The sequence below is a fragment of the Zalophus californianus genome, chromosome 9 (assembly GCF_009762305.2).
Source record: "Zalophus californianus isolate mZalCal1 chromosome 9, mZalCal1.pri.v2, whole genome shotgun sequence".
In the NCBI taxonomy this organism is placed as follows: domain Eukaryota; kingdom Metazoa; phylum Chordata; class Mammalia; order Carnivora; family Otariidae; genus Zalophus; species Zalophus californianus.
The window spans coordinates 98451321-98471905 of NC_045603.1; the positions used below are offsets into that span (position 1 = coordinate 98451321).

Sequence of the window (20585 nt, forward strand, 5' to 3'; positions counted from 1 at the left end):
ACAGAAGGCTGTTAGGTGTGGCAAACTTTTGCTGAAGGTTTATATATCATAGGGGTACAACTTAAAATTGCATTTTGGATATTCTTGTTCTCAATGGTCGGTCCCATTCCAGAGATTTATCAGTGGTCTGGCTACCTCACAAGGCAGTGAAGGCACTGACCATCTTGCTGACACCGTCCCCCACCCTGCACAGACTGCTTTTCAGAAGCGTTCTGTCAGGGGGCACCTGAGTGGCTCAGTCGTTAAGCGTCTGCCTTCGGCTCAGGTCATGATCCCAGGGTCCTGGGATCGAGTCCCGCATCAGACTCCCTGCTCCGTGGGAAGCCTGCTTCTCCCTCCCACACTCCCCCTGCTTGTGTTCCCTCTCACTGTGTCTCTCTCTGTCAAAATAAATAAAATCTTAAAAAAAAAAAAGTGTTCTGTCAGGCAGCATACCTCATCTGTCTTCAGCCCCTAATCCCCAAATCAGTCTTGGCCCTTTATAAATCTATAACCAGTCAAAATACCCAGTGGAACAAAACTCTCTCCAAGATCTTTCCTTAAGAGGAAGTTCTGTTACATTAAGTAGATATCAGAAATCACTGTTCCTGATCCTTATCAACCAAACCCCTTAGTTTTTCTAGCCTTCTTTGTCCCTCCACTCCATTCCTTCATCCTCCACTCCTACTTTCTTTTTTTTTTTTTAAGATTTTATTTATTCATTTGACAGAGAGAGAGAGAGAGAAAGCATAAGCAAGGGGAGCGGCAGGCAGTGGGAGAGGGAGAAGCAGACTCTCCACTGAGTAGGGAGCCCAATGTGAGGCTCGATCCCAGGACCCCAAGATCATGACCTGAGCCGAAGGGAGACACTTAACCAACTGAACCACCCAAGCACCCCTTCCACTCCTACTTTCTTTGGTGACCTCCCCTACACCTCTCCTACCCCCACACCTCCCTGCTTTAGGTCCTCCTTCCCAGTGAGTCTTTTGAGAGACCAACTGGGCAGGACAGTGGGGTGAGCTCACTTCCTAGTTCTGTAATTTGCATTCGTGAGACTCCTGTCTGGGTTTCCCAGGGGACTGAGCATTTGTGAGCATTTTTTCCAAACTCTGACCACTTTTCAGGATCTCAACTCCAGCTCCTACTATTGCCTAGCACTTAAGGTACTCACTGAATGATGGATGGTCTATCCTCAGCCTTATTCCTTAATGGTTCTATCCACAATTATAAGTTTGAAATTTCAGGGGGCCCACGGCCACACTGACCTCCTAAATTCCACTCCTCATTCGACAAGAATTTGTTGCATGTCCATTCTGTGCCAGGTACCAGCTAAGTAATGGGTCACAAAGATGAAAGAAAATAAACGTGGTTTCTTCCCTCATGGAATGGACATACCAGTGAATCAGAAATTGATCAAATCATCTCAAAGACAAATGTAAAGTTATTAGTAATGGTCATTACTGCAGCACCCTGGAGGGCAGAGACAGGGTGCTTGTCCCCTCAGGGGTGAGGAGTGCTTCAGCCAGGAAATTTTGCTGAGCTATGTGTGATCTCGCAGCTCTCCCTCCACGCTCTTGAGAATTGTTTCTTCCTTTGGTTTAGGTTTTTAGACACCACCCTGTTTTCTTCTTTGGCCGCTTCTCTTTTTGAGCCATAATAGTTTTTCTTATATGCAGATGTTATAAAATAGGGATAATCTGTTCCTTGAAGGCTTGGTAGAACTTGTGTATTTGTGTGTTATGTGTGTATTTTGAGTGTAGGCTTTTCACTGCTGATTTAATTCAGGTTTTCAGTTTCTTCTAGGGTCAGTTTGGTAGGGTATATTTTTCTGGGAGATTATCTATTTAATCTGTTTCAGATTTATGGGTGTAAATGTTTAAATCACCGCTAGACCTATAGTTGTTTTCCCTTTTTCATTCCTAATATTGTTTATTTATGTTTTACTCATTTTTTCTTGATATATTTGCAAGAAATATATCTAATTATTAATTGCTTCAAAGAGACACTTTTTGGTTTCATTCCAATTTTCTATTATTTCTTTGTTTTCTGTTTCATTTTATTCTCTGGTGTAATTTTTAAAATTATTTCCTTCCTTTTACTTTCTTTGGGTTTATTCTGCCCTTCTTTTTCTAACTTCCTTTTTAAAAAAGTTTTATTTATTAAATAATCCATATACCCAATGCAGGGCTTGAACTCATGACCCCAACATCAAGAGTCGTATGCTCTCCCAGCTGAGCCAGGCAGGCACCCTCTTTTCTAACTTCTTGAATTGGATGCTTAGTTCATTCATTAAAATTTTTCTTTTATAATGTATGCATTTAAGGCTATAAATTTCCCTCTAAGAACTGTTTTGGCTATGCTGAAGCAAGATTTTGTGAAAATATGTTATTACTAAATATTGTTAATGTTATATAAAATTTTGTTATATATTAATATTTTAGTGGGAGCAAAAAGATCTTTTCTGTTGTAAATAAGTAAAAATAACATTATCTTTAAGTATTGTCTTCCCCAACTTTATCTCATCCTTTTTTGTTTAAAAAATTAGAAGTGAAAATGGAAAAAAAAATTGAACAATTCTGGATAAGACTCAAAGTCCCTTTGATCAGTCTTCTCCCCCAGCCCTGGTCAGATAGTGAGTATTCTTCCAGAACTTTTTCTTTCTTTTTTTTTTTTAAGATTTTATTTTTTTATTTGAGAGAGAAAGAGCATGAGAGAGAGAGAGCACAAGCAGTGGGAGCAGCAGAGGGAGAGAGAGAGAAACAGGCTCCCCACTGAGATCATGACCTGAGTCGAAGGCAGCCACTTAACTGACTGAGCCACCCAGGTGCCCCTTCCAGAACTTTTTCTAAACAAACAAATAAATTATATGTGTGTATGTTTTATTAGTTTAGGAATGTTCATGGCCAAAAATGAGGGAAGATCCCTTTCCCTTGTTCAGCCGTAGGGTAATAAACTAGTTCTTTTTATACAGCAGAGAATGGAAAGAGCAAAACCTCTGTCTACAGACATCTATCAGCAAAGAATCAGGTGGATCTTTCCGACAAAGTCTCTTTTCTCTCCTTTTTTTACTCCCTTTTCTTTTTTTTTTAAGTTTTTATTTATTTATTTGACAGAGAGAGACACAGCGAGAGAGGGAACACAAGCAGGGGGAGTGGGAGAGGGAAAAGCAGGCTTCCCGTGGAGCAAGGAGCCAGATGTGGGGCTCGATCCCAGGACCCTGGGATCATGACCTGAGCCGAAGGCAGATGCTTAACGACTGAGCCACCCAGGCGCCCCGAGTCCCTTTTCTACTTAAAATATTATTAAGCAATAATGAGCTATTTCTTACTCTGATCTCAGCCCCTTTCCTACTGAGAACCCTCTGCTTGAATTTGTCAGAGCAGGGAAGACCCCTTTTCCCCCTGGGAGGTCGGTGAAAAGGCTCATGGTGCAGCATGTGTTCATGACTTCTCCCTGGCAAGGGTTTATCTCCTTCTTTGATACCTGAGATCATTGACAATGAGGACACCTAATTTTAACCTTTCCTTTTTTATTTGGGGCATGGTAGGTTACCTCTGTTCTCTAAAAGAAGTATTACACAGGCCTGTAGTAATTCTCCTAACAGAACAAGAAATAAAGCCTAAGGAACAAATTATGCATTGATTCTCTCCACTCATTAGAAAAATTCTCTCTTAGGGGCACCTGGGTGGCTCAGTTGGTTAAGCGGCTGCCTTCAGCTCAGGTCATGATCCCAGGGTCCTGGGATCAAGTCCAGCTTCGGGCTCTCTGCTCAGTGGGGAGCATGCTTCTCCCTCTGCCTGCCACTCTCCCTGCTTGTGCTCTCTCTCTCTCTCTCTGTCAAATAAATAAAGAAAATCTTAAAAAAAAATTATCTCTTGGAAGTCAAACAGCCCCAAGCCTGGCAATCCCATGTTCTTCTTACGTTGCGTCTTAAGGTCCATCTTTGTCCAGATAAAGAAAGGATTCTTATTTGGCCTAGCATCTTGGCCTGCCTCTCAGAAATCTCCAACGGCCTCAGCCCACTTGTATTTTGGGTTTTGTTTTGTTTTTTCATAAATGATATATATCCTTCTAGAATTTGTTTTTTGCTTTTTTAAGTCCAATAACATACCTTGGAGATAATTTTATGTTATACTTCTAGAACTACTCATTTTGTTAAATAGACAATGGATGTACATAGGCTTTTTAGCCATTCTCCTGTTCATGAATACTTCTGTTTTTTTCCCAACATTTCATTATTACAAATGGTGTTGCATAAACATCTCATACCTCCCTGTGCATGTGGGAGTGTGTCTTTAGAGTAAATCCTGGGCATTGGGACCGCTGAGTCATAGGGTATGCATACTGTTCACTTTAATAGATACTGGCAAGTTGCCCTCCAAAGCGGCTCTACCAACTCACGCCCACCAGCAGTGGATTGAGGACACATATCTCCTCACATCCTGCCAAATTTCATATTAGCAAACCATTTTTGACAATCTAATTGGGGGAAAATGCTGTCTTATTGTTGTTTGAGCGTGTGTTCTTTTGATTGCCAGTGAGGCCAAGCATCTTCTGCAATCATTGGTGGCTTAGATCTCCTCTTTTGTGACGTCTTTATCCTTGTGTCACCACCAGTGTTCTAAAGTACACTCCTGGCTCTTCCCTACACACTCCTCTGCTCTGTGACCCAATGTGCAGGGCCTCTGCCAATCCCGTGGATCCCTTTAGATGTTTCCCATATGCCCTAGGGGCTGAGAAAAGCCTCCTTGTGGCAAGGGAGGTCATTCCTGTCCCATCCCTTAAGAAGCCTTAGGAGATTGCAGACCTGCTCGGAGGTGGTATCCCTTAGCTCTTTTGTGAAATGGAAGGTGGGACATGGCTGACCCTTAGACTCCATTGCTTCAGCACCAGATGCCTCCCTAAAGACTATAGTGACCCTGAGCCTAGACTGAAGGGCCCCTTGGTGCATGTTGACTCTTTTTTTTTTTTTAAGATTTTATTTATTTATTTGTCAGAGAAAGAGTGTGCCCATAAGCAGGGGGAGAGGGAGGGAGAGGGAGAAGCAGGTTCCCCGCTGAGCAGGGAGCCAGACATGGGACTCGATCCCAGGACCCTGGGATCATGACCTGAGCCGAAGGCAGATGCTTAACTGACTGAGCCACCCAGGCGCCCCTGCATGTTGACTCTTTTAAAGTTGAAATAAATTCAACATTTTAACCATTTTATAATGTACAATTCAGTGTTTTTTTTTTTAGCATTTTCACAAAGTTGGGCGAGTATCACCACTATCTAATTTGAGAACATTCCCATCTCTCCTAAAAGAAGCCTCACACCCACTGGCAGTCAGTGCCACTTGTTCCCTCCCCTATCTGCCCTCCCCCCTCTGCCCCCTTCCCTGTCTACCCTCCCCCACTGCCTATTCTCAACATTTCATGTAAATGGAGCCATATAATATGTGGCCATTTGTATCTGGTTTCTTTCACTTAGCATAATATCTTCAAGGTTCATCCATGTTGTAGTGTGTATCATCCGTACTTTGTTCCTTTTTATGGATGAATGATCCATTGGTGGATACACCACATTTTGTTTATCCATATATCAGTTGATGGATGTTAGGGTTGTTTCCACTTTTTGACTATTATGAGTAATGCTGCTACCAACATTCATGTCAAGTTTTGTGTGAACATATGTTGGGTATACACCTATGAGTGGAATTGCTGCGTCATACGGTAACTCTATATTTAACTTCTTGAGGAACTGACAAACTGTTTTCCATAACAACTGAACTGTTTTACATTCCTATCAATGGTACATGAAGATCCCAGTTTCTTTACATGGTTACCAACACATGTTAATTCCATTAAAAAGTTATAGCCATCCCTAGTTAGAATGAAGGGGTATCTCATTATGGTTTTGATATGCATTTCCCTAAGACTAATGGTGCTGAACATTTTTCATGTGCCTACTGGCCATATGTATATCTTCTTTGAGAAATGTCTATTTCTTTGTCCACGTTTAAATTGGATTGTTCGTGTTTTTTGCTGAATTGTAAGAGTTCTTTTCTTTTTAAGATTTATTTATTTGAGAAACAGAACCTGCACGGGAGTTGGGGGAGGGGCAGAGGGAGATATAATCTCCAGCAGACTCCCCGCTGAGTACGGAGCCTAAAGCTGGGCTGGGGCTTGATACCATGACCCTGAGGTCTTGACGTGAGCCCAAACCAAGAGTCGGTCACTCAACCACTCAACCGATTGAGGCACCCAGTTGCCCCAAGTTGTAAGTGTTCTTTATATATTCTGGATACTAGACCCTTGTTGGATATATGATTTACAAATATTGTCTCCATTCTATGGGTTGTTTTTGCACTTTCTTGGTAGTATCCTTGATACGTAGAAGTTTTTAATTTTGATAAAGTCCAATTTCTTTTGTTGCCATTTCTTTTCTTTTGATTTTGGCGTCATATGAAATTTGTTGTTTAATCCAAGGTCACACAGATTTTTATCTGTTTCTAACATTTTTATGGTTTTAGCTCTTACATTTATTTTTTTGCTCAATTTTGAGTTAATTTTTGTATATGTTTTGAGGTAGGTGTCCAACTTCATTTTTTTGCCTATGGATATACATTGTTCCAGCACCATTTGTTGAAAAGACTGTTCTTTTCACATTGAATGGCCTTGGCATCTTTGTTAAAATCAATTGGCTATAGATATATGGGTTGATTCCTGGACTCTTGAATTTATTCCATTGATCCATATGCCTATCTTTATGTCAATATCACATCGGTTTTTTTTTTTAAGATTTTATTTTTTTGACACAGAGAGAGAGAGCGTAGGCAGGCAGACGGAGAGGGGGGAGTGGCAGGCAGAGGGAGAGGGAAAAGCAGGCTCCCTGCTGAGCAGGGAGCCCGATGTGGGGCTCTATCCCAGCACTCTGGGATCATGACCTGAGCCGAAGGCAGATGCTTAACCAACTAAGCCACCCAGGCGCCGAGTACCACATTGTTTTAACTACTATAGCTTTGTAGTAAGTTTTGAAATCAGGAAGTGTGAGTCCTCCAACTTTTTCAAGATGATTTTGGCTATTCTGTGTCTCTTGCATTTCTGTAGGAATTCTAGGATTAGCTTGTCTATTCCTGAGAAAACGAGGCAGTTGGAATTTTGTTTAGGATTGGGTTGGACATGTACATTAATTTGGGGGAGTACTGTCATCTTAATAATAGTAAGTCTTCCAATCCATGAACACAAGATATCTTTCCATTTATTTAGGTCTCCTTTAATGTCTTTCAACATTTTGTAGATTTCGGTGTACAAGTCTTATTATACTTTCTTCCTTAAATTTATTCCTTAATCTTTTTTTCTTTTTCATGCTATTGTAAATAAAATCGTTTTCTTAGTTTCATTTTCGAATTGTTCATTGTTCGTGTAACATGTTGACTTTTGAAAGAGGGAGTTGTTTTCTCCACAGAGTTGGAAAGGGATACCTTGTGGTGTAGGTGTGTTGCTATCACACCCTGTGGGCCATTGCTTGGGCTTATTTGGAACTTATCTAAGTCACAGATGGAGAGTTAGATTCTGTGACGCAAAGGGAAATATATATGACTCATCTTTCCCGCAGCCCCTTTGCTTCTGAAGGCTTCCTCGACTGGGAGAGGAAGTGAGTGGCAGGGGCTTTTGCCTCTCTCACAGGTGCTTCTCCTGACCCTTCTCTCCTTCATGGTTTTTAGGGGCCCCACCTCAGTTATTCTTGAAGAGCAAGGATTGTGGTAACCTCTCTTACCTGCAAATTGAGCCAGAATCTTCTTTCCTTTGGTGAGCATCCTGCCCATAAAGGAATGTTGAGGGTGACAGGCACAGGCAGGGTCCTGGAGGCTTGCGGTGGGGAGGCGGTCAGAGGAATCTTCTGGGAAGGGAGTATAAGGATCAACCAGATGGTGAAAATCTGAGAAGTGGAAGACCAGTCAGGGTAGATCTGTGCTGCCTAGACTATGTCCAAGGCCATTTCTCTGCTTGATCACTTGCTAGCTGGGTCAGTTACTTAAGCTATGAGTCTGTTTCCACTGTAACATGAGGATGCTGATAGGGTGGATGTGAACAGTTAAGTGTGGTAACATGGGGGCACACCCCACACAGGGCTTGACGCAAAAGGTGTTAGTAAATGTTCCTTGGAGTATGAGTTGATCCTCAAGCTCCTTTCTTTCTTGGGGTTGGGGCAGTGTGAGAGCTTAGGACTCCCGAAGTGTCACAGAGCTCAAAGTGGAAGGGAAAAGGTAGAGAAAGGTATATGGAAAGTATATGGGAAAAATTTCTCCTTTACTAGAGCTCAGAGGTAGCAATGGGAGCTTTGAGATGGTCAGTCTGGAAGGTTCTGGGGCTGAGGAGACTCCATTACATTTCATGCCGGAGAAATGGGACAGGCTGGCTAGGGACAGTTGCAAGAAGTAGGTTATTGCAAGTTTGTATGTTTTTATATTTGAGGGCATAGGGGGAAAAAAAGCTTATGCATAGTTACTAGAATTTTAAACAAATATTAGTTTATTAAAGTTACCAACTTCAAGGCTGCCTAGGTGGCTCAGCTGGTTAAGTGTCTGCCTTCAGCTCAGGTCATGATCCCAGGGACCTGGGATCGAGCCCTGCGTCTGGCTCTCTGCTCAGTGGGGAGTCTGCTTCTCCCTCTCGCTCTGCCTGCCACTCGCCTTGCTTGTGCTCTCTCTCTCTGTCAAATGAATAAATAAAATCTTAAAAAAAATTATCAACTTCAAATCTACTTTTTCTTATGCTTTTAAAGTTCAGATTACATTTTTTGCTCTATTTTGAATCTAATAAATTTGAAAATCTTACTTATTGCTTTTTTTTAAAAAATTTCAGCCTATAGATTTTGTTTGATTATTTATAATATAGTAAAACAAAGACAATGAATGATCTTCACTTTTGGGGAGTATGTCTTTTATTGTGGTAAAGTACATATAACAAAATTTACCATCCTAACCTTTAAGTATGCAGTTCAGTGGTATCAAAGACATTCACATTGTTGTGCAACTATTACCATCCATTATCCATCCTTATAACCTTTTTCATCTGGTAAAACTGAAAACTCTGTATCCTTTAAACAAAAGCTCTCCATTCCCCTCTACTTCCAACCCCTGGAAACCACCATTCTCCTTTTTCTCTTTATGATTTTGATCATTCTAAGTACCTCACGAAGTGGAATCATACAGTATTTGTCTTTTTGTGACTGTATGAAGTTCAGTGTGTTTATTTTTTTCTTTTATTACCTGTACCTTTGATGTCATATCTAAGAGATCATTGCCAAGCCAATGTTGTGAAGCTTTCTTTCTGTGTTTTCTTCTAAGAGTTTTATTGTTTTAAGTCTTACACTTAGGTCCTTGATTCATTTTGAGTTAATAGGTAACTATTCTTTTGCATGTGGACATCCAGTTATCCCAGTACCATTTGTAGAAAAGACTGTTCTTTCCCCATTGAATAGTCTTGCACCCTTGTCAAAATCATTTGACATATAAATATAAATATATACATGCACAAAGGTTTATTTCTGGGCTGTCTATTCTGTTCCATTGTTCTATATGTTTGTCTTCATGCTGATACCACACTATTTTATTTACTGTAGCTTTGTAGTAAGTTTTGAAATCAGCAAGGGTGAGTTCTCCAACTTATTCTTTTTCTTTTTTTTCTTCTAAAGATTTTATTTGTTTATTTGTCAGAGAGAGAGCACAAGCAAGGGGAGTGGCAGGCAGAGGGAGAAGCAGGCTCCCCAATGAGCAAGAAGCCCAATGTGGGACTCGATCCCAGGATCCTGGGATCATGACCTGAGCCGAAGGCAGACACTTAACCGACTGAGCCACCCAGGTGTCCCTGTTCTTTTTCTTTTTTCTTTCTTTCTTTCTTTTCTTTTCCAGTTTGTTCTTTTTCAAGATTGTTTTTGCCATTTGGAGTCTCTTGAGATTCCATATATATTTTAGTATGGATTTTTCTTTTATCTTTTTTTTTTTTTAAAGATTTTATTTATTTATTTGACAGAGAGAGACACAGTGAGAGAGGGAACAGAAGCAGGGGAAGTGGGAGAGGGAGAAGCAGGCTTTCCCCCGAGCAGGGAGCCCGACGCGGGGCTCGATCCCAGGATCCTGGGATCGCGACCCGAGCCAAAGGCGGATGCCCAACGACTGAGCCACTCTATTTCTGCCAAAAATATCACTGAGATTTTGTTAGGGATAGCATTGAATCTGTAGATCACTTTGGGTAGTATTGACATTTTAACAATATTATGTCTTCCAGTCTATGAACAGGAATGTGTTTTCATTTATTTATGTCTTTAATTTCTTTCAGCAATGTTTTGTAGTTTTCATCCTACAATTCCTTTACCTCCTTGGTTAAGTTAATTCCCAAGTATTTTTTTTTTTTTGAAGCTATTGTATATGAAATTGGTTTTATAACTTTGTTTTTCAGATTATTCATTGTTTGTGTATAGAAATGCAAGTGATTTTTGTGTGTTGACTTTGTATCCTGCTACTTTACTGAATTCATTTGTTCTAACAGTTTTGTGTGTGTGTAATTTTTAGGGTTGTTTACATGTAAGATTATGTCATCTGCAGACAGAAATAATTTTACTTCTTTTTTCCAATTTGGATGCCTTTTATTTCTTTCTCTTGTCTAATTGCTCTGGCTAAAACTTCCAGTACTATGTTGACTAGAAGTGGTGAAATTGGGCATTTTTAGGTATTTCTTTATCTTGGAAGAAAAGCTTTCAGTCTTTCACCATTGAATATTGAATTTGTGTGGGTTTTTCATATATGGATTTTATTCTGTTGAAGTTGTTACCTTCTATTTCTAGTTTTTTGGGTGTTTTTATCATGAAACGGTGTTGATATTTGTCAAATGCTTCTTCTGCATCAATTGAGATGATCATGTGTTTTTTTCCCTTTATTCCATTGACGTGGCATATTACACTGATTGATTTTCATATGTTGAATCATCTTTGCATTCCAGGAATAAATCCCACTTGGTCATGGTGTATAATCCTTTTAATATGCTGCTGAATTTTATTTGTTGAGGATTTTTTTGCATCAATGTTCAAAAAGGATATTGTTCCTTAGTTATTTTTTCTGATAATTTCTTTGTCTGGCTTTGGTGTCAAGGTAATGTTGGCTTCATAGAGGCCCATGAGTTAAGAAGTGTTTCCTCCTCTTAAATTAAAAAAAATTTTGAGAAAGGTTGGTATTAATTATTCTTTAAATATTTGGTAAAATTCATCAGTGACATCATTGGGTCCAGGGCTTTTCTTTGTTGGGAGATTTTTTTTGGGGGGGGGTAGATTTTTTATTACAGATTCAATCTTCTTATTAGTTATAGGTCTATTCAGATATTCTAGTTCTCCATGATTTAGTCTTGGGAGGTCTTGTGTTTCTAAGAATTTGTTCCTTTCATCCAACTTGTTGGTGTACAATTGTTTATAGTACTCTCTTATAATCCTTTTTTTCCTGTCAAATAGGTAGTAATACTCCACTTTCACTTGTGATTTTAGTAATTTGAGTTTTCTCTTAGTCCATCTAACTAAAGGTTTGTCCTTTTTTTTTTTTTTTTTTTTTGGTCTTTTTGAGGAACCATGTTTTGGTTTCATTAATTTTCTCTATTATTTTTCTATTTTCTATTTAGTTTATCTCTGCTCTAATCTTTGTTATTTCCTCCCTTCTGCTAGCTTTGGGTTTAGTTTGTTCTTCTTTTTCTAGTTACTTAAGTTGTAATGTTAGGTTTGTAATGTTAGGTTGTTGATTTGAGATTTTTCTTACTTTCTTATTTCTTATTTTCTTTTTAATGTGAGTTGTTTACAGCTGTAAATTTACTCCTTAGTACCACATTCATTGCATCTGAAAAGGTTTTGTATGAGCCTTTTGGCTAGCACCACCATCTTCTGGTAGCTTGCCAGAATGACCAACACAAAGGGAAAGAGGAGAGGCATCCGCTATATGTTCTCTAGGCCTTTTAGAAAACATGGACTTGTTCCTTTGGCCACATACATGTGAATCTGCAAGAAAGGTGATATTATAGACATCAAGAGAATAGGCACTGTTCAAAAAGTAATGCCCCACAAATGTTACAATAGCAAAACTAGAAGAATCTACAGTGTTGCCCAGCATGCTATTGGTATTGCTCTAAACAAACACATCAAGGGTATGATTCTTGCCATGAGAATTAATGTACATGTTGAGCATATTAAGCATTCTAAGAGCCAATATAGCTTCCTGAAACATGTGAAGGAAAATGATCAGAAAAAGAAGGAAGTCAAAGAAAAAGGTGCTTGGGCTTAACTGAAGTATCAGCCTGCTCCACTCTTTGTGAGAACCAATGAAAAGGAGCCTGAGCAGCTGGAACCTATTCCCTATGAATTTATGGCATAATACGTGTTAAAAAACAAAACAAAACAAAACAAAACAAACTTCTAGACTCCAAAGGTGTTTCTCTTAATTAAGTAGAAGTGTGATGTTCCCTCCCCTAAAGAAATATTTAAAGCAAAAAAAAAAAAAAAAAGTTTTGGTATGTTGTTTTTATTTGCATTTATATCTAAGTATTTTCTTTTTTTTTTTTTAATTATATTTACTTTAGAGAGAGAGCGAGCAAGCAGGAGGAGGGGCAGAGGGAGAGGGAGAGAAAGCCTCAAACAGACTCCCAACTGAGCACAGAGCCCTATAAGGGGCTTGATCCCAGGACCCTGAGATCATGACCTGAGCTGAAACCAAAAGTCAGTTGCTTCATCAACTGAGTCACCCAGGCGCCCTAGTATAATATCTACCTTTTAAAATCTATTGAGACTTAGTTTGCAGCCTAACATATGGTCTATCCTGGAAAATGTTCCATGTACACTTGAGAAAAATGTATATGCTGTTATTCTTGGGTAGGATGTTCTATACATGTCTGTTAGTTCTAGTTGGTTTATTGTTTTGTGTAAATCCTGTTTCCTTACCTTTCTGTCTGCTTGTCCTACCTGTTATTATGAGTGGGATATTGAAATCTCCAACTATCATTGTAGAGCTATCTGTTTATCCCTTCAATTCTGTCAGTTTTTGCTTCTTATAGTTTGATGGTCTGTCATTAGGTATGTAAATGTTTTTAATTGTTATACCTTCTTGCAATATATATATATATTTTAAGTAGGCTCCATGCTGGGCATGGAGCCCAGTGTGGGGCTTGAACTCATGACCCTGAGATTGAGAACTGAGCTGAGATCAAGAGTTGGATGCTCAACTGACTGAGCCATCCAGGCACTCCATCTTCTTGTAGTATTGAACTTTTTATTAATATATAGTGTCCTTTATCTTTTGTAACCTTTTTTTTAATTTAAAATCTATTTTGCCTGATATTAGCATAGCCATCCTTGCTCTCTTGGTTACTATTTGCATGGAATATCTTTTTCCATTCTTTCACTTTCAATCTGTTTCTGTCTTTGAATATCAAGTGATTCTGTTATAGACAGCATATAGTTGGATCATGTGTTTTCAGCCATTCTGCCAATCTCTGTTTCTTTTTTTTAAGATTTTATTTATTTATTTGAGAGAGAGAGAGAATGAGAGATAGAGAGCACAAGAGGGAAGGGGGTCAGAGGGAGAAGCAGACTCCCTGCTGAGCAGGGAGCCCTATGTGGGACTCGATCCCGGGACTCCAGGATCATGACCTGAGCCGAAGGCAGTTGCTTAACCAACTGAGCCACCCAGGCGCCCAACCAATCTCTGTTTTTTGATTGGAGACTTTAATCCATTTATTTTTGAAGTAATTACTGATAAGGAGAGTGTACTTTTCATTGTGCTATATGTTTTCTATATGCCTTATAGCTTTTTTGTCCCTCATTTCCTGCATTTCTGTCTTCTTTTGTGCTTAGTTGATTTTTTTGTAGTGAAATATTTAGTGAAATAATGAAATATTGTAGTGAAATAATGGGTCTCACATTTAACATCCTAAAGTTATAACACTTTGGTTTGAACCTATACCAGCTTGAATAACACACAAAAACTCTGTTCTTTTCACAGTTCATCTCCACCCCCTTTCAGTTGTTGATGTCCCAGAATTACATTTTATACATTGTGTGCCCAAAGCATAAACTAATAATTGTTTTAAATGCATTAGTTTCTTATATTATGTAGAAAACAAGGTTTAGAGTCACAAACCATAAGTTAGAGTGATACTAGCTTTTCTACTAGTATTTTTTTTCTTTAAATGTATTAATCTCTTAAATCATATAGAAAACAAAAAGTGAAGCTACAAACCACTCTCATGATAATACTAGCTTTTATAATTGCCCATGTATTTACCTTTATTGAGATCTTTATTTTCCATACAACTTTGAGTTCCTGTCTAGCGTCCTATCATTTCACCTTGCTGGACTCCCTGTCTTTCAGGGCAGGTCTATCATGAACCCCCTCAGCTTTTGTTTACCTAGGAATGTCTTAATTTCTCTCTCACGTTTGAAGGACAGTTTTGCTAGATATAGTATTCTTAGTTTATTTTTTTTTTTTAGCACTTTGAATTATTGGCCCCCTGTCTTCTGACTTCCAAAGTTTCTGATGAGAAATCTGCTAGTAATCTCATTGAGCATCCCCTTTATGGGATGATTCACTTCTCTCTGGCTGCTTTCAAGATTCTCCTTGTTTTTTGCCCTTTGAAAGTTTGATTATATGTGTCCTGGTATGAGTCTCTTTGAGTTTATCTTACTTGGAGTTCATTGAGCTTCTTTGATGCTGATATTTATGTCTTTCATCAAATTGGGGAAGTTTTCAGCCATTATTTCCTCAAATATTCTCTCTGCCCCTTTCTCTCTCCCCCTCAGCCTTCTGGACCCCCTTGATGCTTATGTTGATCCTCTTGATGGTGTCCCACGGGCCGCATAGGCTCTGTTTACTTTTCTTCATTTTTTTCCTATTCCTCAGACTTCATAACTTTCATCATTGTATCTTCAAGTTCACTGATTCTTTTTTCTGCCTGCTCAGATCTGCCTTTGAATCCCTCTAGTGAAATTTTCATTTCAGTTATTGCACTTTTCAGCTCCAAAATTTCTTCTTGGTTTCTTTTCAAGTTTTCTATCTCTTTATTGACATTTCCATTTTATTCAACACCATATTTTCTTTTTTTAAAAAAGATTTTGTTTATGAGAGAGAGAACAAGAGTGAGAGAAAGTGCACAAGCAGCAGGGAGGAGCAGAGGGAGAGGGAGAAGCAGGCTCCTTGCTGAGCAGGGAGCCTGATGTGGGGTTTGATCGCAGGACCCTGGGATCATGACCTGAGCTGAAGGCAGACGCTTAATGACTGAGTCACCCAGGTACCCCTCAACACCATATTTTCTTGACTTTCTCCACATCTTCCTTTAGTTCTTTGAGCGTTTTTTTAAAGACTTTGTTTATTTATTTGACAGAGAGAGAGACAGCTTGGGAGGGAACACAAGTGGGTGAGTGGGAGAGGGAGAAGCAAGCTTCCTGCTGAGCAGGGAGCCCGAAGTGGGGCTCGATCTCAGGACCCTGGGATCATGACCTGAGCTGAAGGCAGATGCTTAACCGACTGAGCCACCCAGGCACCCCAGTTCTTTGAGCATTTTAAAGACAGTTGTTTTAAGGTCTTTGTCTAGTATATCTGCCATTAGGTCTTTTTCAGGGACAGTTTCTGTTGATCTGTTTATTTCCTTTGAATGGGCTATACTTTCCTATGTCTTTACATGCCTTGTGATTTTGTTGTTGTTGTTGTTGTTGAACAGTGGACATTTGAATCTAATAATGTGGTAACTCTGGAAATCAGATTCTCCCCCTTCCTTAAGGTCTGTTTTAATGTTATTACTTATTTTTTTGGTTGTTGTTGGCTCTCTTCGTACTGAATATCAGCCTGAAGTATAAACTTAAGTTTTCTCAGGTCTTTTCTGGGTTTTTCCCTGGGCATACGTTGTCACTTTCTAGTTTTCCCCATATATGCAGTTGTTTTTGAATGTCCTATTTGTTAGTGTCTGGGTCCAGAAAGGGAAAAAGTGAAAAATGAAGAGGGGAGAAGGGCACTGGCCCTTTAAGTCCCTTCAAAATCATTTCATCCACAGAGGGAGGACCTAGCAACAACTGGGGGAGGTGCAAAACCAAGAGCCTCCTGCCTTTTCATCTGCACCTCTGTGATCAGAAGCAGCAATCAGCCATCAGAGCACAGATTGCTGATATTTAGAGGACAGAATCCTTTCTGCCCAGCCTGGCTCTCCCAGGCTTTGTGCAAGCTGCTCCAGGAACACGAGCTTAGCTACCTGTCGTGTGTGTGGGGATAGGGAATAAGTAGTTATTGCTGTGAAAATAGCTGAAATCGACCAAAATTCACCATAATTTACCATCCAAGTCTTCCCCGTGGAAGTTGCAGGCCTTCAACAGACACTAAAGCAGTTACATCAGACCAATTCTGCCAATGCAGCTGTTGTGTAGGAGTGGCGCCAGATTCCTGCTCCTTACTCTGCCATTTTCCCAGAGTCCCCCCAGTAATCTTCACTTTTTATAGTAATATTCGATTAACTTAAGTTGAATGATCTAAATTCCATTAACAATCAGCTCCATTTACAGCTATAGTCCACTGAATCCTTTAAAATTTTTTCAATTGCATATCTAAATTTCAAATATTTGATTTTTTTTTTGAGTACTCAGACGCATGACTGGACAAGCTTATTGACCCTAACAAAAAAAAAAACTTCCTAAATACTTAAATACTTGTAAGTCTCATAGATGTTTAGCTATAGTAAATCATAAGTTCCCTCAAACATTATAATTCTGTTTACAGTTGACACCTTTTACATGCTTCAACTTAGAATCACTAATTGAAAATCAGTTATACATTTTTTTATTTAAAATTGTTATTATCACTTACAAATTGTATTTTATCCTCTGATTTTTTTTCCATACAATTATTTTATTTAGATTGAAGTATAATTGACATACAATATTATTAGTTTCAGGTGTACAACGTAGTATTCAACCTTTGTATATACACTGTGGAATGATCATCTCAATAAATCTAGTTACCATTTGTCACCGTACAAAATTAATACAATATTATAGATTATATTTCTTATGCCATACGTCACAGCCCCATGACTTATTTTATTTTTATTTATTTATTTTTTTAAGATTTTATTTATTTATTGGACGGAGAGAGACACAGCGAGAGAGGAAGCACAAGCAGGGGGAGTGGGAGAGGGAGAAGCAGGCTTTCCACCAAGCAGGGAGCCTGATGTGGGGCTCGATCCCAGGACCCTGGAATCATGACCTGAGCAGAAGGGAGACGCTTAATGACTGAGCCACCCAGGTGCCCCCCCCATGACTTATTTTAAAGCTGGAAGTTTGTACTTCTTGATCCCCTTCACTAATTTTGCCCTTTCCCCAACCCTCTCCCCTCCGGCAACCACCCATCTGTTCTCTGTAACAATGAGTCTGGGTTTTGTTTTGTTTTTTTGGATTCCACATATCAATTACACATTTTTAATAGAACAGTGAGGCTAATCTTATAGTTCTACTATGTTAAATTCTTTTAAGCACTACAAAAACTTTAAATAACAAATTTACATAGATTTTCCCAATGATTTAAACTTCTTTGAAACTTAGCATGAGTTTCATTTGCCCCATCACTTTTGGTTTGTATCAGTGAGGGTCTGACTGGAGAAGAAAACCCACTCTGAGTGAAATGGAATAAGGAACTGGTAAAGGAGTCTATGGAGGCCTGTTGCCTGTGCGTCTGTGGTAGGCCTGAGATCAGCATATTGTCAGTGGGGAAGGCATGCTGGCTGTGAGGTGCAGGAGAGCAAGGACCGAGTGGAATCTCTATCTGTCCTTTACCACCCCCAGCCTTGATGATCTTGGCTCTCTGCAGAGGGACCTGGTGATGCATACGTGCCTGGCCCAGGAATTAGAGTCTGAAGGAAGAGATCTGATAGGAGCTGGAGGCCCCACTGGGCTGGCTGCCCGCCATGCCCACAAAGTGAACCAGCAGAGCAGCCCTGATGTGTACGAGCTGCGGCAGTCCTAGCGCCCAGCCTGACCTTGACAGCATCATAGCTGCTGCTTCGATTCTGCCTTTCACCCTTTCCAGTCTCACATACGTTTCTCTTGTGGCCAGCCCTAACCTTGAACCGTTTGAAAAATGTGGCTTCATCTTCGTTAAGCTGACAGAGTACAAAGCCACCATGTTAATTCCAAACCTTCTTGGAGTTAAAAGGACATCTCTCTCTTTTTTTTTAAAGATTTTATTTATTTATTTAATTGACAGACAGAGAGAGAGAGACAGCGAGAGAGGGAACACAAGCAGGGGGAGTGGGAGAGGGAGAAGCAGGCTTCCCGCTGAGCAGGGAGCCTGATGTGGGGACTCGATCCCAGGACCCCGGGATCCTGAGCCGAAGGCAGTCGCTTAACCAACTGAGCCACCCAGGCACCCCTAAAAGGACATCTCTTCACTTAAGCAAGCAGTTTGCCTAGCTCATGTGGACAATGTATGACCATGATCTGTGATTACCATCTCAAGAAGGCTAAAGTTGTCTATTTGCCCGAGATTTGAGGTCAGGATGCCAGACCTGGTGCCCATAAACATCTATGTGAGTCTTTTTGACTGAGTACACTAAGTTCCCTTAAATGTTTTCAACTCCATTTGTAAATTTAATATTTTGATTTTGTCTAAGTTCATACTCTTCTGATGGGTTTAGATTTGCATCCTGCCTTCTGTATCCAAATTGCAGCCTTGCTATAGAGTACATGGCAGTCTGGGATCCCCACTCAAGCTGCAGCTACTCTTGGTAACTCTTCCCTTTGGCCTAAGTGACTACTGATCCTTTCCTTATTCTTGTCTGAGTGGGTCACAACTGTAGAGATGTTTCAGTGACATCCTATGTCATTGTGCTCACGACCTGGAAATCATACTAAGGATTCCGAGAGCTGGGTTAGGACCCTGCAAAGTCCCAGGAGTGACTCCAGAGCGTGGAGAGTAGAAGTATGTGCACTATGTATACCCAGGATCAGGATCTCCATAATTCATATTACACATCCAGGGTAGACCCCAGGGAGGAATGTAGGGTTCAGGGTCACCTCTAGGAAAAGGACTGAGGCCAGCAAGAACCACACACAGACTTGTTAAAAAGAGCAACAAGGCCCCCTGTGGGACACTGGGTGTGGGTAAAAAGGCTTAGTGTCTGGGGGACTCTGCTCTTGAGTCCTAGGCTAGAATTTGAGCGGAGGCAGGACGCTTGTTGTTCCATCTGTCTGGGCTTGGGGTGCCACCTTGTGGTGGAGTAGTGATTCTGGTCTTCAGAGAGTCCAAGCCCTCACAGGAACCCAATCTTCTGGCTCCAAGGTCATTACTATTAAAATATAAGGGCAGAGGTGCCAGTCATCTGACCTCTTCCCAAAGCTTTTCTGTGTCTACGGAGCAGGCTAAGTTTCAACGAGTCCTTGGGATTTGGGGAAGCCCCCAAGTGAAGTCAACTGATATGAGGGAAGGGACTTAGTCCCAAAGACTCAAGTCTGTAGCGGTTGAGGATTCTGTCTTTAATATAACTCCACAGAATGTGCCAGAGCATTATCTGATCTTAAAAGCCCCTGTACTTTCCAGCCTTTTTTAGCCCAGGCTGTAGACTAGTGGCTCTTACTTAGCTCTTTTGGAGTCAAGGGGCTCCTCTGAGGCTCCAAAGAAAGATGTGGGTTTTCCTTTAGAAAATGCACAAGCATATGATATTGTGAGTAGAATTTCAGGGAGTTAGTGAACTCTTTGGGGATCCAAGGATGCCTATAGTTTGTAAAAGCCCCTACTCTAGATTCCTGCTTCTGTTAGTGTTTCAGAGGCTTGATGCCCTCAAATAGATTTGCTGTCCTTCTGAGGAGATTGGCAATGTCCACATAAAGACAAGACATCTGGAGACAGAGAAAGGAAAGGGTAAAACTTCTTCTTGTGAGAGAAGTAACATCATTAGCCTCATGATGTATAAGAAGCTGCCTTGTGTTGAGAAACAGACTTTCCTTTTGTGAAAGTGTCTGAGAAAGACAAATAATAAAAACAGGTGACTCACATAATGAGGTGGAAGGTAAGCCACTCTCTGGAAGAGCCTCCGAAAGCAAGTCTTAAATTCTATTTCAGATGGTCTGAAATGTCTCTGAAAGGCTTCCAGAGGCAAGGCAAAATATTTAAGAGATTGAAAAACTCACACTGGCCTGCTTCTAAATAAAACTTAAACATATTGATCCATGATCCTTTAAGACACATCTTTAAAGGGATTTTCTTTTGGTTTGGTGCTATTCATTTGCTCAACAGATATTTACTTAATGCATATTGGAAAAGAGAAGTTTAGAGTTGGCAGGAACTTCAGGCATCTGTTATTCTGCTTCCTTTATTCTCGGACAAGCAACATGAGGACCACAGAGGTAAAGCATCACTCATTCATTTATTCATCATTCAAGCTTAGCAATCACTTCCTATGTGTCAGGAACTGGGCTTTGTATGAGGAACGAAAGAGGAAAAACACTGAGAATCTAATGGGATAGAGAGGTATTTAGGCAAATGGCCATAATTCCTTAAAGTTAATTATTTTAATTGAGGCTATTCAAAAAGCAGAGGAAGCTTAACAAACAAACCA

The 20585-nt window shown here is 40.1% G+C and overlaps 1 protein-coding gene and 1 pseudogene across 1 annotated transcript in view; both read left to right on the forward strand.

The window, feature by feature from the left end:
* Window positions 1–20585, forward strand: part of VAMP1 (vesicle associated membrane protein 1) — a 79577-nt gene that overhangs the window by 22528 nt on the left and 36464 nt on the right. The gene's annotated exons all lie outside the window — the stretch shown is intronic.
* Window positions 11900–12370, forward strand: LOC113922108 (annotated as a pseudogene).